Source organism: Amblyomma maculatum, chromosome 6 (genome assembly GCF_055883805.1).
Source record: "Amblyomma maculatum isolate TAMU_Amacu chromosome 6, ASM5588380v1, whole genome shotgun sequence".
NCBI classification, from domain to species: Eukaryota; Metazoa; Arthropoda; class Arachnida; order Ixodida; family Ixodidae; genus Amblyomma; species Amblyomma maculatum.
In genome coordinates this window covers 162328820-162348127 of record NC_139349.1, presented here as the reverse complement: position 1 = coordinate 162348127, position 19308 = coordinate 162328820, and the positions used below count along the sequence as shown (strand labels likewise).

General features: G+C 52.9%; 1 pseudogene; it reads left to right on the top strand.

Moving 5' to 3' along the window:
* The first annotated feature begins 1906 nt into the window (after nucleotides 1–1906).
* Nucleotides 1907–2577, top strand: LOC146187327 (uncharacterized; annotated as a pseudogene).
* The last annotated feature ends 16731 nt before the right edge of the window (nucleotides 2578–19308 follow it).

Genomic DNA, 19308 nt, shown 5'->3' with positions numbered 1-19308 from the left:
AACTCCTGTGGAACATATTAAAAGAAGAAGGTATCGGCTATGAGATAATAGAGTTCTTACAAAAAATATACCGGGATAACGAAGTATAAATTACATGTAAAGGGATAAGAAGTACAGAAGATTTCAAAGTATTCAAAGGATTAAGACAAGGCTGTCCTCTATCACCGCTGCTGTTCATGCTTTATATGATAAACCTGTAACGGAGGATAAAAGACAGCAACCTAGGTTTTAACCTGTCATACAGATTAGGTGGAAAGGCGGTAGAGCAGCGCCTCCCCGGTTTGATGTATGCAGACGATATTGTGCTGCTAGCTGAAAGTCTGGAAGAATTGCAAGCTCTAGTTAAGTATTGCGGAGACGAATGGGACGCTCTAGGCTTCAGTTTCAGCGCAGTTAAGTCGGGTCTGATGACTTTCAACGGCTCAACTGACCAGGGTCTTAAAATATGAGGCCTTGAAATACCTAGAGTAGCAGAATATAAATATCCGGAGGTATGAGTAAACGAAGGATTGGCATACATTGGAAAGTTCGAGCAATAACTTAAGGCCAAAGGGCGCAGAAATTCGGGGATAATGAAGCATAAGGCATTGTGGGGATACAACAGGTATGAGGTTTTGAGGGGAATTTTGAAAGGAAGTATGGTGCCGGGACCTACTTTCGGAAATGCGATTTTGTGCCTAAAATCAGATTTACAGTCGACATTAGAAATAAATCAGAGAGCCGTAGGACGATTAGCACTATGTGCCCACGGCAAAACCACAAATGAGGCGTTACAGGGAGATATGGGCTGGACATCTTTCGAAGTACGGGAAGTTCAGAGTAAAATATTATATGAGGAACGCCTGAGCAAATTGGACAGTAACAGATGGGCAGCTAAAGTATATAAATACCTGTATACTTAAAAAGCGGTGACTCACAATAGAGGAAAAGAACTAGGAAACTAACTAGTAAATATGCTAATCACAAGGACGGAGAAATAAAGAACATTAGGCAACAAGCGAAAAATACAGAAGGTAAAAATTGGATAAATACTATGGAAAAGAAACAGAGTGTGGAATTAGACCGAAAGTGGAAATGCAGATCAGGAAGGAAGCGTTCTTGGATAACTTAAGAGGCAGTGCACTATTGAAGCTAGATTAGGGTGCCTTAGAACACGCAGCTACAAAAATAAATTTAACAATGAAGATGACGCATGTGCTGTATGTGGTAACTCCAGTGAAACAATTGCCCATATTATACTCCATTGTAATGGTATTCATCCGGAAGTTGATGCAGGCGCAGTCACTGTTCCTGAACCTCTGCGGTTTAGAGATACCAGTGGCCGGGTGAATAAACCGGTGGTGGAAACTAGGAAAAAACGACTGGAAGATTGGTGGCTTAAAAGCAGAGAAGTGACAATGTTAGTAATGTAGAAACAAACGTTTATGAAATAGAATGATGGTTTAGTTAACCAATCTTAATAATTATGATATAGGGAGAAAAATTAGCGTTATAGCTACTGCTACCACCCCGTTTCAAAGGGGACGCTCCTATATTCCTTCCATCTATCCGGATATACATCCATCCATCCATTCTTGGGCTGGGTGCTCCATTTACTTCTGTCCGGACCTGTACGTGAAGAGTTGCTGCTCGGCGAGTATAAGCTGAAAACAGGCACGCGTGCTTCGGCCAGCCAGCAGTCTCAACGTAATACTAATACCTCTAAAGCTGTGTGTTCTGCTACTTCAACTCCCGGCGCAAGACTGTTTTTGCTGTTTCCCGCGAGGACCCCGACCAACAACGGGGACTGGTTGGCAGGGCCCACGCTGAGGCGCAGGCCACTGGGCTGCCGGAATAGGCGGACCACCCACAACTCCGAGAATTCCCATGCACTCAATAAAGTTTTCAATCAATCAATCCCGCGAATATGTCTGCCACGACGCCCGCCGCTGCTTCATCGCCTTTGAGATCCCCACCTTTCTCTCCACAAAGGTTTCGCGTGCGGTTCAGCGACAAGAAGTTGTCTAAGCAGGCGAAACAACTGATATGCAACATTTATGCGCATGTCAGGGAGACTCAGCCGAGACTGTACGTTGTTGAAGCATGTCGGTTGGTGAGCCGAATCGCCGGCGTCAGCGAGCGCTCCGTGCGTCGGATCAAGTCAGAAGCTTTGAGTACTTCACTAACGTCTCCGGAACGAATGAGGCTGCGTTATCTAAAGCGTGACAGGGCTGATCAGAAGACGGCAGACAAGGCTGCAGCGGTGCGACAGTTCCACCCTCGCTGCATTGCGGCGAAAGGTCCACCAGTATTTCACACGTAATGAAGTGCCCACAGCTGCCAAGTTATTGAGGGACGTGGTCAGTGATCCTGACATGTATATTTCAAACATGAGCATCCGCACGCTGCGTAGATTGCTTAGAGACATAGGATTCCAGTTAGCAAAGACGAAACAGTGCTCTGTTGGAAAGGGAAGATATCGTCGTATTGCGACCCAAGTACCTACGGACCATCCGAGAAATGCGAATGCAGAAATGGTATGCACATTTATTCCACACATCTCGAAAAACATACCCACTCGATAGCATGTTCGACTGAGATTTAGTGCGAGAATATTTCTTTTGCGAAACTTCGTACATCATATTTTCGGCATACTGCAATGAAGGAAAGAAGCCAACATTCGGCGAGGCCAAGGAAAGCATTGAGATTATGTTTTATGTCTTCTTTTCATTTTTACTTGGATAATCACAGAAATGAGTAATGTAATCTGCATAGGGGAAAGTTAATTAAACACAAAGTAGAAGAAAAAAACAATGTGCCGATGGTGGGGACCGAACCCATGACCTCCGAATAGCGCGTCCGGTGCTCTTCTAACTGAGCTACACCAGCCGCTGTCCCGCCTGCTACATTCTCGGGTATTCATTTTGTCTCTATACGAACCTTAAGTGTGTTCACCAGCGCCACCCTCAACCATAGCGGCGGACAGCGGCTGATGTAGCTCAGTTGGAAGAGCACCGGACGCGATATTCGAAGGTCGTGGGTTCGGTCCCCACCATCGGCATGTTTTTTTTCTTCTACTTTGTGTATAATTATCTTTCCCCTAAGCAGATTACATTGCTCATTTCTGTGATTATCCAAGTAAAAATAAAAAAAAAGACAAAACATAATCCCCAATGCTTTCCCTGGCCTCGCCGACTGTTGGCTTCTTTCCTTCATGTGTTATAACAAGCAACCTCATTTCCCCTGTATATATACATATATATATATATATATATATATATATATATATATATATATATATATATATATATATATATATATATATATACTGCCACCTGCTGTCCCCAAGTTCTAGCTGCGCCTGGAAGAAGAGGACACTGAAGTTGACTCTCGTGCTGTGCGCCGAACTTTTGCCTGCTGGTACAGCTTCGTCCCGTCGTTTTAGTCAAGTCTAGCCCTGTTGTCCGTGACATATTTTGGTGGAGGTGCTGGGTGTCGATCCAAGTATATGTCCCGAACTCCTCCGCATACCCAGGATTCAGGTCCTGTGCCAATTGACACTCCTGTTCACCGCGCTAGCCGGAGGAACCTAGGCCTACCACCTGAGCACGGGCCGTTGGAATTTACCACCGCAGCCGCACCTCGACCTGTCATGCAAACTCCGACGTATTACACTCTGCAGAACCCGCGACTGCCTAAGGCTTTCCACGGCTGTCAGACGGAAGACGTCGAAGACTGGCTCTCCCAGTTTGAACGGGTCACCGCATTTAATCAGTGGGACGACGCCGAAAAGCTCAGGAACGTCTTCTTTAGCCTGGAAGATGGCGCTCGTACTTGGTACGAGAATCGCGAAGGCGCCCTAACATCGGGGCGCGAGTTCTGCCACTGCATCCTGGACACCTACACCAGCCCGGATCGCCGAGAACGAGCGAAAAGAGCTTTACGCTCTCGCATACAGATGCCGAACGAGACCATAACCATGAACGTGGAGGACATGACTAGGCTGTTCCGACGATCTGACCCGGCCATGCCCGAAGAGAAAAAGGTACGCCATCTCATGCACGGCGTTAAGGAACAACTGTTCGCTGGGCTCGTGCGCAATCCGCCGAGCACAGTTGCCGAGTTTCTTTCGGAAGCAATCACGATGGAAAGGATGCTCCAACAGCGGTCTACGACCTACGACAGGCCGGTAATCGCCGCTTCGCTCACGGAGCCGCATTCCGCCTTCGGGGCTAGTCCGGATCTTCTTCGCGACATCATCCGCTCCATTTTACGTGAAGAGCTCCAGAAGCTTTTCGGTGCTCCCCAGTCGACGGTAGCCTCTGTCGCTAGCATTGTACGAGAAGAACCCCAGCATGTACTTCGGCCTTCGGTACCATCTGGTAACCCGCCATCCTTTTCCAGCGAGTCCTCTCGACAAACGTATGCGGACATCTTGCGACGTCCCCCAACTGATTCCACACATTACTGCCACCCGACCAAGGCTCACTGTATTCCGTCTCCACGCCGATCATCCTCGCAGCCCAGCTCCTCCGGGATGGCGCAGCGACGATCGCCTAGTCCGAGCCGGGAAAACTAAAGACAGCGACCCCAGGGGGCGAGGCCGCTTCAAATCGACGCGACGAAGACCCCCCGACAACGCGACCTGTGAGCGACCGCGACTTGACGGCCCCGACGACAATTCGTACATGTGAAGATAGACTCTCGCTCGATATACCTGTGCTCCTCGACGGCTATAAGGTTAGCGCATTGGTAGACACTGGTGCTGATTTTTCGATTTTAAGCGGGAAGCTAGCGATGCTTCTAAAAAAAGTGATGACGCCATGGTCTGGCACGTAGATTCGAACCGCTGGCGGACATGTCGTAACTCCGAGCGGTCAGTGCACGGCGAGAGTCCAAATTCGAGACTCCACGTTTGTTGTCAGCTGCCTTGTGATACCTGACTGCTCCCGCGACTGTATCCTTGGTGTCGATTTTCTCCGAGATTATGGGGCCATTATCGATATCCGGAAGCGTACCGTGACCTTTTCGACCGAGAAAGCTGATGATACTGACACCGCAGACAGCCAAAGCCGTGCCCCTCTTCGAATTTCTGCAGAGAGCGTTTATATTCCGCCACGTTCCAGTGTTTTTGTGACTGTTAAGTGCGATGAACTACGTGACGGAACGGCGGTCGCTGAGGGCAACCAGTCCCTTTTGCTCACCCACGGCATCACCTCGGCGCGGAGTCTCATCCATCTGCATAGCGGCCGATCTGAGCTCCTCGTGACTAACTTCACGAACGAACCCCGCCATCTTTTCCGCGCTACCGCAATCGCATTCGCCGACGCCTTAGCGGACGTTTCTGAGTGTTTTACGTTCGGAGAAGTTGAAAATGTGCGCCCATCCCTTGATCGTCTGGATATTAGTACAGATCTCTCGGAAACACAGCAGCACGACCTGCGTTCTCTCCTTCTAAAATACAGTGCTTGTTTCGCGACGTCATCGAAAATTCGGCAAATACCTCTTGTGAAGCACCGTATAATTGCTCCCGACGATGCCCGCCCTATACGCCAGCAGCCGTACCGCATCTCAACGACGGAACATGAAGCGATTCAGACACAGGTTCAGGAGATGCTTCGTGATGGTGTAATCCAACCCTCCAACAGTCCGTAGTCGTCCCCTGTCGTGCTGGTGAAAAAAAGGATGGCACCCTTCGCTTCTGTGTTGATTATCGAAAGTTGAACGAGATCACTAAAAAAGACGTCTACCCGCTGCCCCGTATCGACGATTCGCTCGACAAGCTTCGTCGCGCCCAGTACTTCTCCTCCATTGCCTTGAAGGGCGGGTACTGGCAGATTGAGGTAGATGAGCGGGACCGCGAAAAAACAGCTTTTGTCACCCCAGATGGACTGTATGAGTTTAAAGTGCTGCCATTAGGCCTATGTTCAGCGCCGGCTACTTTTCAGCGCATGATGGACACCGTTCTCGCCGGCCTCAAATGGCAAATCTGTTTATTTTATCTCGACGACGTTGTCGTGTTCTCTGAAACCTTTGGAGAACACCTCGAACGCCTTCGCGCCGTATTAGATGCCCTCCGGTCAGCTGACTTGACGCTCAAGCCCGAGAAGTGCCACTTTGGCTACAAAGAGTTGAAGTTTCTCGGTCATCTTGTGAGTGCCGCAGGCGTTAGGCCGGACCCCGACAAAACTGACGCTGTCGCCAAATTTCCCGTTCCTGCCACGAAGAGGAGTTTAAAACGTTTCCTGGGTTTGTGTGCGTACTACCGCCGCTTCATCGCCGACTTTTCCAAGATAGCTGCACCCCTGACCCGCCTCACGCGGGATGATACACAGTTCGTGTGGGCCGCCGAGCAACAAGAGGCTTTTGCGGAGCTGCGCAGACGACTGCAAACTACCCCTGTTCTTGCGCACTTTGATGAAGACGCTGCCACCGAAGTCCACACCGACGCCAGCAACATCGGCCTTGGCGCTGTACTCGTTCAACACCAAGCTGGCGTGGAAAGGGTCATTGCGTATGCTAGCCGCACGCTCTCCCCCGCTGAAACAAATTATTCCACTACGGAAAAGGAATGCCTCGCGGTTGTGTGGGCAACTATGAAATTTAGGCCTTACCTCTATGGCCGTGCATTTAAAGTCGTTACTGACCACCATTCTTTGTGCTGGCTGGCAAATCTCCGTGACCCATCGGGGCGCCTAGCACGATGGAGCCTTCGCCTCCAAGAATTTGATTACTCCATTGTGTACAAATCTGGTCAGAAGCACGAAGATGCTGACGCGCTCTCCCGGGCACCCGTCGGATTTGTCGATAACGTCACGGATGACAGAGGTTTTCTTGGACTAGTGAATGCCTCAGACATAATGACCCGACAGCGAGCTGACACAGACCTTCGACCTGTCATTGACCACCTGGAGGGTCGCGCTGCTGACGTCCGCCGCCAGTTTGGAAGGCACCTGTCTGCATTCTGTCTTCGGAATGGCGTTTTATTCAAGAAAAACTCCAGCACTGTTGATCGAGCGCACCTCCTTGTCGTGCCGGCCGACCTTCGCGACGATATCCTTTTTGCTTGCCACGATAAGCCCACGTCCGGCCACATGGGCTTTGCACGCACACTCGCTCGAGTTCGTCAAGCCTATTATTGGCCTAAACTTTCTAACGCCGTCCTTTGCTACGTCAGAGGCTGCCGCGAGTGTCAACATCGGAAGGTACCTCCTCTCAAACCCGCGGGTTTGCTCCAACCTATTATTCCACCTCGGACGCCGTTTGACCAAGTCGGCATCGACCTACTGGGCCCATTTTCGCTGTCATCGATGGGAAACAAATGGATTATAGTCGCGACCGACTATCTCACACGTTATGCGGAAACCAAGGCAGTGCAGCGCGGCACATCAATGGAGATCGCTCAATTCTTTATGCAGCAAATCGTGTTGCGTCATGGCGCATCGTCCCTAGTCGTAACCGATCGAGGCACCGCGTTTACGGCACAGCTCATGCACGACGTGCTCGAGCTTAGTCATACCAGCCACCGAAAAACTACTGCATATCACTCGCAGACGAATGGCCTCACGCAGAGACTCAACAAAACCATCGCCGACATGATCGCAATGTACATAGACTCGCAGCACAAAAACTGGGATGAAATTCTCCCCTACATCACTTATGCCTACAACACGGCCACCCAAGAGACGACGCGTTTTACACCATTTCGCCTAGTCTACGGACGTGACGTTCAGACGATGTTGGATGCCATGCTTCCGAGCTGCCCAGATGATCATCCACTCATGCCAGACGCCGAGCAGTTTGCTCAGCGCGCTGAGGAAGCGCGTCAACTTGCCCGCATTCACATTCCGCAACAGCAGGGCACGGATGCACGCCGCTACAACCTCCGTCATCGACACGTCGCATACCATCCTGGAGAGAAAGTTTGGGTGTGCACCCAGGTGCGTCGGCCCGGCTTGTGTGATAAACTGATTTCCCGTTACTTCGGACCTTACGAAGTTCTGCGCCGAGTCACGGAAGTGACTTACGAAGTTCTTCCAGTGGGTACTGTCAGCCCTCGCGTCGGCAACCACGCTCCGAGGTCGTGCATGTTGTCCGCATGAAGCCCTATTTCACGCGGTAGTGCGCTATGCATTTGTTTCGTTGTCGCGTAGGACACCTTACCCCGCCTCCGTTATCTATGCTGTCCATGTGCTGATCTTTCTTTTCACATACATTGGCCATCGCTCGCGCTCCGTCCAATATTTCTTTTTTTAAGAGGGGGAGTAATGCCACCTGCTGTCCCCATGTTCTAGCTGCGCCTGGAAGAAGAGGACACTGAAGTTGACTCTCGTGCTGTGCGCCGAACGTTTGCCTGCTGGTACAGCTTCGTCCCGTCGTTTTAGTCAAGTCTAGCCCTGTTGTTCGTGACAATATATATATATATATATATATATATATATATATATATTGATACAAGCTATAGTCGACGACGAAGCGGAGACAATCAGTGGCTAGTTGGCGTAGACGATGAAGTGGTTGCTGGTTGGCGTAGACGACGAAGTTGGTTGCCTGTAACCGCGCTCACACCGCTGCTCGGACCGCTCTCGGACTTCGACAGTCTTCTAGGCTCAGGGCATTGCCTGGACGTTCGCGCAATACCCGTTACAGTCTGGTGGAGGTGCTGGGTACGCTTTCCCACGTTTACACGCTTCACGACGGATCTGACTCCAGTCCACCATCGACTCAGTCGCCGCCTCTGCGGACAGTCGGCTGAGGTTGGGCCCCTTTCCACCCCTACGAGGATCACGCAGCCGCAACTCTCGAGCCACTTCGACATGGCCACTGATCCCAGGCTCTCAGATCCGATTCTTTGCCACCCGCCACGAACACCACCATCTTTTCACGGCGACGTCTTCGAAGACGCTGAGGATTGGCTGCCGACGTTCGAGCGAGTGGCACGGTACAATGGCTGGAGTGACGAGCGAAAGCTCAATAATGTTTACTAGAAGAGTCTGCGCGTACGTGGTTCGAAAACCACGAGGGCGCCCTTACCACCTGGCAAGCATTTTGCCGTGAACTTCTAACCACCTTCCCCAACGCCGACCGCCGCGAGAAAGCTCAAGCTGCACTTCAGTCCAGAAACCAGCGGCCAAGTGAAAGTGTGCGCATGTTCTGTGAAGACATGACCCGTCTTTTCCAGCGAGCAGACCCCAATATGAAAGAGGAGAAGAAGCTTCGCCACCTCATGCGTGGAGTTAAGCAGGAGCTGTTTGCGGGCCTCGTTCGCAGTCCACCGTGTACCGTTGCTGAATTCCTCGCGGAGGCAACGACCATGGAAACGACGCTCCAACAACGGGCCCGGCAGTACAACCGAGATGTCACCAGCCTGGCCCCAGATGTTTTTTCGCCGTGCCATGGAAGCGGTGCGGACGCCTTACGTGACCTCATTCGGTCGGTTATTTGAGAGGAACTCCAACGTTTCCGTCTGCCTCAGAGTGCGCCAGTGACATCACTGACCGAAGTCGTCAGAGATGAAGTACGCCAGGCTGCTTCTGAATTCCCGGTCACCAACGTACTGCAGCGCGTCGATGAAATGCCCACGCAGACATCCGTTGCTCGTCAGGCAGCTGCCTACGATCCTGTCGCTACCATGCCTCCACGGGTCGACGACAAACGAACGTACGCGTTCGTTACACGTCAAGCAGCTGCCTGTGGTCCTATTAACGCGACACCGGTGGTGAGCCACATCAGTCCGTATGACGCATCGGCTCAAGCTGTGGTGCCTGTTCCACGCCCTCGCACGTCGGACGTGTGGCGTACGTGGGACCGCAGGCCAATCTGCTACCACTGCGGGGAGGCCGGTCACCTTTACCGTGCATGCCCGCATCGCCGAGTGGGACTTCGCGCCTTCGAACCCGATGCGCCCTGCCCCCGGTACGGTGAACGGCCGCTCGAAATAGAAGCTCATCTGTCGGCCCCGTCAGAGGCCTGGGAGATACAGGCGGTATGATTCGGAATCGTCATCTCCGCTGCGGTACCGTTCCCAAGACCTCGCAGAGACGCCAACAATACTGAGCGGCGTTCTCCCAGTCCACAGCGGGAAAACTATTTCCAGCGGTCTCCGGAGGCAGGGCCGCTGCTGTCGGAAAAATTGATCCTCCGCCGCCGATACACCGATACGCTGATTTCTCGCAGGGGCAGGGTAGCGACAGCATCCGACGCGCTACTTCTGATTTGTGCGTGACACTTGACGGAACTGGCACGATCGCTTTACTTGACACCGGTGCAGACTATTCAGTGTTGAGCCATGCCCTCGCCCAGGAACTGAGCAAAGTTGTGACGCCATGGTTGCACCCTAGCATTCGCACGGCTGGAGGTCACCTCATTAGCCCGGCCGGAAGGTGCACAGCCCGAATTGGCATCCGCGGTTTCGTCTACGTCTGGGAATTCGTTGTCTTGCGCGAATGTTCCAAAGATTTGATACTGGAGCTAGACTTTCTGCAGGAAAACGGTGCTGTGATTGACCTGCACGAGGCACGAGTCACATTCTCCACTAAACAGGCAGTGGCACGCTTCGACACCCACGATCCCTGTAGCCATGCTCTGCGTATTGTGGAGTATGACGTCACGGTGCCACCACTGTACAGTGTCGTAATGCGCGTGCAGAATAAACCTATTTCATGACTTTGAGGGCATGGCGGAGGGTCATATCCCGCTGCTGCTTCAGAGGGGTCTCATTGTTGCCCGAGGTCTCTTCCACCTACGGGATGTCTGCACTACCGTTCTGCTCACCAACTTTTTGAACGAATTTCAGCACCTCGTCAAAGGCACGGTGATCTCCTTCCTCCAAGACGTCGCGGAGAGTCCACATTTGTGCACCGTGGAAGAAGCCCTTCAAGACGACACTGGACCTCGCCACGTTCTGCCACCTGTGGAAATGAACACCGAGTTATCGCCGTCTCAGAAGGATCTGCTTTCGGCTATCTTGGCAGACTTTGAAGACTGCTTCGCAACGTCTTCCAAAGAGGGCCGAACTCCGGTCGCCAAGCGCCGTATAATAACAGACGAGACCACCCGCCCCGTATGCCAACGCCAATATCGCGTTTCTCCAACGGAACGAGCAGCGATTCAGAGACAGGTCACCGAAATGCTTTCCGACGATGTCATTCAGCCGTCCACAAGCCCGTGGGATTCGCCCGTTGTTCTCGTCAGAAAGAAGGACAACACTCTGCGGTTCTGTGTCGATTACAGAAAGCTTAATCTCGTCACTAAAAAGAACGTTTGCCCACTTCCCCGCATAGACGACGCACTCGATCGACTGCGAGATGCCCGATACTTCTCGTCGCTAGACCTAAAAAGTGGGTACTGGCAAATAGAAGTGGATGAGAGAGACCGGGAGAAGACGGCTTTCGTGACACCCGATAGCTTGTATGGGTTTAAGATGCTACCGTTCGGCCTATGTTCGGCACCGGCCACGTTCCAACGCATGATGGACACTGTTCTGTCCGGTTTGAAGTGGCAGTCGTGTTTGGTTTACCTGGACGATGTCGTCATATTTTCGACCACCTTCGACTAACACCTAGAAAGGGAATACGCCTTGTGTTGAAAGCTCTCCGAGACGCCAACGTGACAATCAAACCGGAGAAATGTCACTTCGGCTTTGAGGAACTCCGCTTCCTTGGTCACGTGGTCAGCGCAAAAGGTGTTCGCCCGGACCCTGAAAAGACAGCTGCCATTTCTTCTTTTCCGCCCCCTACTGACAAGAAAGCTGTTCGACGGTTATTAAGTTTGTGCTACTATTACAGACGATTTGTAAGAGATTTTTCGCACATCGCAGAACCGCTAACCACACTGACTCGAGATGACACGCCGTTCCTGTGGGGAAGTGAACAAGAGGCCGCTTTCCTTGAGCTTCGCAGCCGCCTACGGAATCCCCCCATACTAGGTCATTTTGACGAAAACGCCGCAACTGACGTTCACACTGATGCCAGCAACGTTGGGGTTGGTGCAGTACTAATTCAGTTGCAAGACGGTGCAGAACGGGACATCGCTTACGCGAGCCGAACACTTACCCGCTCCGAAACCAACTAGTCAACAACTGAGAAAGAATGTCTGGCGGTAATATGGGCCCTCACCAAGTTCCGACCATACCTCTACGACCGACCTTTCCGTGTTATAAGCGACCACCATTCATTATGCTGGCTCGCGAGCCTCCGAGACCCCTCAGGACAATTGGCAAGATGGAGCCTTAGATGACGTAACAGTCGTACACAAATCAGGACGAAAGCATCAGGATGCTGACTGCCTGCCGCGCTCGCCCATCGCCATATTTCCAGAAGAAACGGCCGCTGGTTTTCCCTTTCTGGGGGCTATTAGTACAACTCAAATGGCGCAGCTGCAGAGAATGGACCCAAAGTTAGCGTCACTCGTCGACTATCTGCAGGGCGTCGACGACCGTATTCCCGTATTTTTCATCGTGGGCTTCAAACGTTCACTCTGCGTGGTGTGTTGCTCTACAAGCGAAATTTTGCTAACAGTGATGAGACGTTTCTCCTTGTTGTGCCCTCAGAGTTGCGCCGAGATATATTGAGTGCCTGTCATGATGAACCCACTGCCGGCCACCTGGGGGTGAGCCGTACACTTACACGAATTCGTCAAAAGTATTATTGGCCCAGGTTACTCCCATCGGTGCAGGCCTATGTACGCTCACGTCGTGACTGCCAACGTCGGAAGACCCCGCCATTGAAACCCGCTGGATTTATCCAGCCTATTGCTCCGCCTAAGGCTCCTTTCCATCAAGTGGGCATGGATCTTCTCGGTCCTTTTCCGAAGTCCTCGTCTGGCAATCGTTGGGTAGTCTTCGCGACAGACTACCTAACACGGTACGCAGAGACCGCGTCCCTTGTTAAAGGTACTGCCGCCGAAGTTGCTCAGTTTTTCGTTCATAACATTGTCCTACGTCATGGCGCCCCCACCGTGGAACAGCTTTTACGGCTCGCCTAATCCGGTTGGTCATGACTTTGACTCACACTAGCCATGGACGTGCGACGGCGCATCACCCTCAGACCAACGGGCTGGTCGAGCGCCTCAATCTCACCCTCACTGACATGATTTTATGTATGTGGACGCAGAACATCGCACCTGGGATGCGATTTTGCCCTATTTAACTTTCGCGTACAATACCGCCACTCAAGAGACGACGCGACTTACCCCGTTCAAACTTGTCTTCGGTCGCCAAGTGAGCACACCGTTGGATGCCATGATGCCAGTTGGTCCTTGTAAGGCCGCGGTGGCGCTTTAATGTTTCGGCCCGCGCGCCGCAGAAAACGGCGATGGAATTTCTCCAAGCTACGAGAAAGCGACGCGACCGATTACGTCATCTCGGCCACTGCGCTGCGCCTCCTCGCCCTCGTCGTCATGCACAGAGTCACGCGTGCATTCCCCCGCACGGTCCCGGCCCTCCTCCTCGCTTCGCGCGGGAGGACAGCGCGTGCTGACCAAGTTCGAGCAAATTAGAGTCCTCTCTAGAAGGCCGAGGGGGGGAGGCATAGCTTTGGCAGCGCTAAGCTGTTTTCCGTTCCTCCTCCGCGTCTAGAAGCTTCTGTGTTGGCTATTTAAGAGCGCGCCGCGCAGCCATTAACGGTTCTGGTTCTGATTCAATTCTCGCTCGGAGAAGACAGCGAGTAGGCAGGCCCCAACTGAGAAGTCGTTAAAAAAGCTATGCGCTCGTTTTGCCCTTAGTTATTCTCTCAGTCTCTTTTGTAAAGTGAGTCGTCTCTCTGTCTCGCATAAACAAGTTTCCTGTATCTTGTGTTTGTGTCGTATAAAGTTATTTTCGTTTTGTTACTGAAAGTTCGTCGTCCTACGTCTCAGTGCGTTTTTGTGTGAACTGCACGTCGCCTGCCGAATCAAGGAGCACCTTGCAGAGGGGCGGAAGATTCGAAGAGAGGTGCGGAAGATTCGAAGAAACAAGATCCTTTGACCGTTTACTGGCGCAGCCGACAGCACGATTCGGCAACTGCAGCACTCCGCAAGCCCAGCCCGTTACTCGAGCTGTCGCAACGTTACAGGCGCTCACCGAAGTCTGCCGGCCGTTCAAGGTGGAAGAGCTTCGCCGCGCGCAAGGACCTAGGGACCCCAAGAGGAGACAGTCAGAGGCAGCGGCGAATAGGAGTGCCCACCAGAGAGGAGCGGCGCGCCAAGGAGGGAGCTACCGTTGCTGAGGTACTGAGATCTCCCGGTCGTTCGGGGTAGGAACTTCATCGACGCGTGCAAGGACCCAGGGACCCCCAGCGGTGAGGGTCAGAGCAGCACAAGAATGCTAAATTGGGTTAGTTGGTGCATTCGCATTTTAGGAAACGCAGCGCAAAGAAGACAAGAACAAGGACGTGTGTGTTTCCTTCTTTTTTGTCGTTGTCTTCTTTGCGCTACGTTTCCTATAATGAGAGGGTCAGAGGCAGCGACGATCGGAAGAGCCCCACACCGAGGAGCGACGCGGCGAGAAAGGCGGAACCGTTGCTCAGGTGAGCGGGATTTCTTGCGTTCGTTGGTGTGCGTGGAGCGGGAGGTGCGCGGTGCCGACGTGTGTTTAGTTCGATTAGTAAACATGAACACCAGAAAATCAGTGTTTTCCTGATGGACCAGTGTGTCCGTTAGAGTCCCCGTAGCTGCACTGGAAGAATTTCGTAACAAAGACGAACAGTAAGGACCTAGCGAAGCGTCGAGAGACAGAGGTGAAGGCAGAGACTGAATTAGGAATTAGAAAGATGGAGATAGAAGCCGAGGTGGAAATGAGAAAGATCGCAGCTAAGTTGGAAATCGCTAAGATGGAGACAGAATTGAGAAAGTACGAACTGGAAACTCAAAAAGCGATAGCTGAAGCTCGGAAGGTACCAGCAGAGGTCCAGTTATTAGAACGAAGACAAATGCCCCTCGGATGCCAAATCGAAGCAGGTATTCAAGCAGAAGAAACTAAAAAGAACCCTCCGAAAAAGCGGCCCCGAACAGTACTTGTAGGGAGCGTGTCAGGTGACGAAGCCGCAGGGTCCGATGCAGCAGCGAGCGAGCCGGCGGAGAGGACCTTCGCCGGGGAGAACGATTCAGTCGGCGTGTGCGGCGCGTCGCCGGCCAAGGAATTAAAAGAGCGCCAAAACAACTGCGGAAGCTGTAGCGACAGAAGTGCCCGGTTTCGCTAAGATTACCGAAGGCGTCAGCGGTCAGCCAGGTGTGCCGGAAGGCGCGCGCAACAGGAGACCGGACTGAAACTCGCTGTATACGAGGTATTCGAAGAGCGCAAAGCTGCCGTGTGTTTACAAACTGATCTTGACGCGTTTAATGTAGGAAACGCGGGTGAAACAGTGGCACCGGGCGCGAGCGCTTATCAAGAACAGGGCGCCACAGTTAATTCAGACAGCGGTCACGAGTGATGCGATCGGCGAGATCAGCAATCATGCGTATACCGCAGCAAATGCTGTTTGTAGGGCAGAAGTCTCAGCAGCTGCCGAAAACATCAGTCATCGCCGTAATAGGCGCGGAATTAGCCACCGCTCGCAACTGTGAACCAGACACTCCAGGATGTAGCGCGCACCCCGCACGAGGATGAGCTTACAGGGGGTAGCATAAGCGAAAACCCAAGAGAGCCACAGGATACGTCCCATCCCTCTGGCTCTAAAGAACAGGACATCATCGCTGGAGGTTTATTGACAGCAACACCACAAGTCGAGACCGCCGTAAATTTCAAGGTCAGTGCCATGACAGGTGCTAAATTGGCCACCGTTCGCACTCGTGAGCCCGAGACGCTCCAAAAGCGACGAGTCCCCCATTCGAAGGCGAGCGTTTAGCATGTTGCTTTTTTGCAGACCTACACGAGCCGCATGATGCCGCGCTCCTACCTAGCTCTAACGAGTGTCGAGCTGAAACAAATTCTCCACTTGAGCCTGAACCGCGTTGCACCGGCGGGCGTAAGCAGTCCTGCTCGCCTGTGCATGAAAGTGTGTGCGCTCGCGAGCATGGACTGGCAAGCGAAGCGTGCAGGGAACACTTGCCGGACTTGACCACATGTGATGTGTGCGGAACTCCAGGATCTGGGACTTACCGTGAACGTTTTGCATGCTGTGCAGTGACTGTGCTCGAGAGAAGTGCTTTTACACTTCGTGCTCGTGAACGTTTTCCGCCAGGAACTGCGACTGGCTTTGAACGCCATGCAAGCCGCGAAGCGACTATGAACAGAACGTGTGCATGTAGACCGTGTGCCAGCGGACGAAGGGCCGCGGCCTTTAGTATGTATGCGGTTTGGCTGGGCAAAAAAGCCCAGCAATCCTCTTAAGGTGGGGCGTGTAAGGCCGCGGTGGCACTTTCTTTAATGTTTCGGCGCGCGCGCCGCAGAAAACGGCGATGGAATGTTCTCCAAGCTACGAGAAAGCGACGCGACCGATTACGTCATCTCGGCCACTGCGCTGCGCCTCCTCGCCCTCGTCGTTATGCACGGAGTCACGCGCGCATTCCCCCGCACGGTCCCGGCCTCTTCCTCGCTTCGCGCGGGAGGACCGCGCGTGCTGACCAAGTTCGAGTAAATTCGAGTTCTCTCCAGAAGGCCGAGGGGGGAGGCATAGCTTTGGCAGCGCTAAGCTGTTTTCCGTTCCTCCTCCGCGTCTAGAAGCTTCTGCGTTGGCTATTTAAGAGCGTGCCGCGCAGCCATCGACGGTTCTGGTTCTGATTCAATTCGCGCTCGGAGAAGTAGCAGGCAGGCCCCGACTGAGAAGTCGTTAAAAGAACTATGCGCTCGTTTTGCCGTTAGTTATTCGCTCAGTCTCTTTTGTAAAGTGAGTCGCCTCTCTGTCTCCTGTAAACAAGTTTCCTGTATCTTGTGTTTGTGTGGTATAAAGTTAATTTTCGTTTTGTTACTGAAAGTTTGTCGTCCTACGTCTCAGTGCGTTTGTGTGTGAACTGCACGTCGCCTGCCGAATCGAGGAGCACCTTGCAGAGGTGCTGAAGATTCGAAGAAACAAGAACCTTTGACCGTTTACTTCTTGCGGCTCTGCCGCCGAACTTGACGCCGACATCTTTGTTAAGCGTGCTGATGAGACACGGCAACTAGCACGCCTCAGAATCCACCGACAACAGGCGAATGACACTGCTCGGTATAACCTCAGCCGAAGAATCGTCACTTAAGAGCCGGGCGACTTCATCTGGGTGTGGACACCTGTTCGTCATCGCGGTCTATCTGAAAAGTTACTACGCAGATACTTCGGCCCTTACGAGATTGTTCGCCGTATCAGTGATGCCACCTACGCCGTTGTTCCCGCCGCTTCAGCTCCATCCCGAAGGCCACAGCGTCCTGAAGTCATGCATGTGGTTCGGCTGAAGTAAACGCCGCTACGACGTAGACGACGGAGTTGGTTGCCTGGAACCGCGCCCACATCACTGCTCGGACCGCTCTCGGACTTCGACAGTCTTCTAGGCTCAGGGCATTGCCTAGACGTTGGCGCAATACCCGTTACAATATATATATATTTCTTTTTTCACTGGCGACAACAAAGCAGTACTGGGACTCGACCTACAGAGCGCCTTCGACAAGGTGAAGCACTCAGCGATCCTATCCCAAGTCTCGAAACTCAACATGGGAGAGAGATCATACAATTACATCAAAGACTTCCTCACGGACAGAACGGCCGAGCTCAGAGCGGAGGACCTCCAAGCACAGGAGAAGCTGGGAAGCACAGGCACACCTCAGGGATCGGTCATCTCGCCGGTGCTTTTCAATCTCGTGATGATAGGAGTGGCCGAAAGGCTCAGGAACATCAAGGAAGTCCGACACACGATATACGCGGACGACATAACGCTGTGGGTGGAAGGGCGCAGCGATGCCCACATCGAATCCACCCTACAGGAGGCCGTTGATGCGATCGAAGACCAACTCGACGGAACGGGGCTCAGATGCTCGCCGAGCAAGTCGGAGCTCCTCGTCTACCCGCCCGTCAAGCACCGCAAACCTAAGAGCAGCCTGAGAGAGTACGAGGCAATCAAAGTCAAGACCAGAGAGGGAAACGCGATCCCAAGAGTCAACAAGATCAGAGTGTTAGGGATGACGATCGAGACGGACGGCAGAAACGGCGGGAGCGTCACCCGGCTCATTGCGAAAGCGGCGAACGCCACGAGACTACTCAAACGAGTCCGAACAAGAAAAGTGGAATGAAGGAAGAGAGCCCGATCAGAATGATCCAATCGTTCGTCATATGTCACGTAGCGTACGTGGCGGCCTACCACAAGTGGAACAAGAGCGAGAGAAACAAGATAGATATACTCATCCGCAGAGCCTACAAGACGGCACTGGGACTGTTCGAAACAACGAGCACCAAACGCCTCCTGCAGCTAGGAGTGCACAACACGCTGGAGGAGATAGCGGAGGCCCAACGTGCCGCACAGCTCGAAAGACTGTCTACGACCAAGGCCGGCCGCAAAATCCTGGACAACCTGGGAATTGGAAGGCAGGGAGCAGACGCAGCTCTCCGTCCCCGATGAGATCAGGCGCAACATCAGAGTGGACTCGGTACCGCAGAACATGCACCCGGAATGTAACAAAGGGAGGAGAGCAGCAAGCCAAGGCGCTGATAGACCAGCACGCGGCTGACACACACGCACGCTACGTTGACGCGGCTGAGTATGCCAAGATACACGGGTTCACGACGGTCATCGTCGACGCGACCGGCACCGTTCGCACGACCGCCAGCACGAGATGCACCAAGGCAGAGCAAGCGGAGGAGGTGGCCATCGCCTTGCCCATCGCCGACCGCGACTGCCACACAGTGCTATGCGACTCGAGGCAGGCGGTGAGAAATTATGCCAAAGGCAGGATAGCGAAAGAAGCTGTGCGCATACTGCAGACAACCAAAAACGACAATGGCAGCAGACAAGTGAGAATCAAGTGGTTCCCGGCACACGCGGGCGAGGCGTCAGACCGCAACGCCAACCACAACGAGACGGCACACGCCGAGGCGCGCGCGCTAACGGAGCGCGCCTCGGTCGACTGGCCGCTGTGGTTCAGCACCAAAGACCGAATGACGGACTACAACGAAATAACCAAGATGTTCCGCCTAGCTCGCAGAACTCTTCCACCCCCTTGCTCGGGGCTCACTCGAGAGCAAGCCGTTTTATTGAGACAGCTACAGACGGGCTCACTCCCCAGTCCGTTGCTGATGCATAGAATGTATCCCGAGACGCACCTGACAGACAAATGCAGAGTCTGCCGAACGGAGACTGCCGGCTTCGCACACATGCTGTGGAATTGTACCCAGTACCAGGAAGAAGCTAAGTCTGGGAGGATTCCGCCGCGACTGGAAGCAGCCGCAG